Raw genomic sequence first — 2,532 nt, 5'->3', positions numbered from 1 at the left:
CCGAGCGTTGGGGAGGCTCCATCGCATGGTCACACGCGGACTTACACTTCGCTAAAACGTTAACAAAACTGCACACCCGAACTCCTCTGGAGTGGGATACACATCCGCCTGCCCAGGAAGCTTGTGCCCGTGCTGGAGGCCCGGACTGTGGCCTTAGTTGTGTGCAGCTTGTGATCACAGAATGGTTTGGGTGGGGAGGGACCTTTAAAGGTCATCCAGTGCACACCCCCCGCACAGTGCCTCAGATGGGTCCCCACCTGTGAGGTCTGCCTGACACCTCCAAGGCAGATCAGCTGTGCTAGCCATAAGCTGTGGCATCCGCCTTCTTCCTTGCCATAATGTTCTTGTGAAGGTCCATCGCTGTGGAGGAGCACGCAATGGATGGAGGGGTAAGCGTGACTGACAGGTCAGGAACTCCTGCTCAGTGCCGCATCCTCAAGCTCCTCACTCTGCCCTGTGCGAGCAGCAGGACTTTCAGTCCAATTACAAATGACCTGGTTGGAAGGACTCTATGGAGCCTGCTGCCGTGATAAACAAGGGACTCAGAGGAAGGGACAGCCCTGCCAAGGAAGCTCGCTGCCTGTATTTGCATCCTGCACCTTTAGAAAGGCTGGGAATGTCTGACACCATGCCACGGAATAAAACCAAGACCTTGGTCAGCCACTGTCAGCTGAGTTAGAAGCTGGTGAAACCCGCTGTTAGATCTGATAGGGGCTGGGCCTCAAAGGCCCCTTCCGACCCAAGTGATGTATGTGTAGGACTGCGCCTTTGGAAAGGCTGGAAAGTGCTGACACCATGCCACGAAATAAAACCAAGACCTTGTTCAGCCACTGTCAGCTGAGTTAGAAGCTGGTGAAACCCGCTGTTAGATCTGATAGGGGCTGGCCCTCAAAGGCCCCTTCCGACCCAAGTGATGTATGTGTAGGATCAGGAAGGCCAGCGCAGAAGTGGCTGGGGGATGAAGGCTGATCCTTTTAGGCAGAAGGACACCAGACAATACTGAACATTCAAGATCTTCCACAGTCAACAGCTGAGTGCATTTACTTCAGATCAACACCAGTGAGAGAGCCCCTAATGACCACGGAGAAGATCTAACATCCTGCTTTCCAGAACGAGCTATTTCTGCCACACAGGCATCACTTTTCTCTAGGTGACAATAGTGCCTTCTCACTCGGATTCACCACCACCCTCCAATCTCCTGAGCGGCAACAACAAACTCTTTTATTGGCGTGCAGTCCTTCAGGGAGAACGTGCTAGATCCCATTTCCCGTTATTCATCAGCCAGATCCGATTACAAAAGACCAGGGAAGAGCCCGATTCTGTGTAAGTGAAGTAACAAAATAACGCTGTTGAGCAGGCGTGAGCGAGTGTGTCAGCACACGCTCGCCGCGGAGGGCTGAGCTGGGAGAGACGAGGAGGCTGCTGGCTCCTCTCCAGCGGTGGTCACAGCTGGAGGGCTGACTGGCTGCTGAATTAATAATCCTAGAACCGATGCGCTTCACCGACCAGATTGCTAAAACAAAACGACATCAATTTGGGCTTAATCTGTTATCACATGAACCGATACCCAGAGGGTGTCATTTATTCTGCCTTGTCACTACTGAGGAAATGAGACATTCTCCCACCATCTCCAGTTCGATGCCTTAGAAAAAATAAAATAAAAGATCATGCCCCATCCTCGGGGGATATTTAAACTACACTGATACCTTTTAGATGCCTCCAAGCACGGCATTTTCTAAGAAAGCATATGCGATGTCTGCCAACGCCTGTCTTCGATATGACTCCTATAGTATTTCCATAATAATAACGTACATCATATTTTAAGAGATTGCTTTGAAAAATCTAAACTATGGATTATTATTCTATTAATAGCCATTAGTACAGAATTAAAGACTACCAGGAAATATTTCAGTGGATTGAAAAGTCAGAGGATAGGAGCCAAACAAAAATTTCCATGAAAACCTAGGAAAATGAAAAATTACTGCAGATTAATAGGGGAGCCATAAAAATTTGTCAGGATACTAGATCACACTTTAAATGGTGGCAGCTCTCATTAACTGAGATATAGCAGAATTCTAATTTAATCGGCAGACGAGACCTGCGCTCCCACAGGAAGACTGGGAATGCACAAGAGGGCAGTGTTTTTTAACATTTTCCTGGTTTCCCTCCCAGCTGCCGGCTTCAACACCATGACTCCAAGCTTCCCAACACTATGCTTGTTGCTTCTAATCACCCTCTTCGGATGTTCCAGCCCAGCCCTTGAGAGGTCCCAACAGAAGACTGAGCAAAGAGTTCAGTGCGATGTCTACGCACGTTCCTCTTGAGTCAAGTTTTTAGAGTGGAAACCAGTGAAGAGCAAAGGCACACGAGTTGTCAGCGGAGACGTTCCTGAGCAGTTGTTCTCGCAGAGTCACTCACTGTGACTCAGTCTATTCAGACGTCTCTTCCCCCCAGGAACAAGCAACAGGATGAGAGGAACCAGCCTCAGGTTGCCCCAGAGGAGGTTGAGGTTGTCCCTCAGGAGCCGTTTCT

General features: G+C 49.4%; 1 protein-coding gene across 1 annotated transcript in view; it reads right to left on the bottom strand.

Moving 5' to 3' along the window:
* LARS2 (leucyl-tRNA synthetase 2, mitochondrial) overlaps positions 1-2,532 on the bottom strand; it is a 56,639-nt gene that overhangs the window by 19,903 nt on the left and 34,204 nt on the right. The gene's annotated exons all lie outside the window — the stretch shown is intronic.

The sequence above is a fragment of the Buceros rhinoceros genome, unplaced genomic scaffold, assembly GCF_000710305.1.
Source record: "Buceros rhinoceros silvestris isolate BGI_N320 unplaced genomic scaffold, ASM71030v1 scaffold14682, whole genome shotgun sequence".
Lineage (NCBI taxonomy): Eukaryota > Metazoa > Chordata > Aves > Bucerotiformes > Bucerotidae > Buceros > Buceros rhinoceros.
The sequence above is the reverse complement of the archived record's forward strand: the minus strand, read 5'-3'. Positions and strand labels throughout refer to the sequence as shown.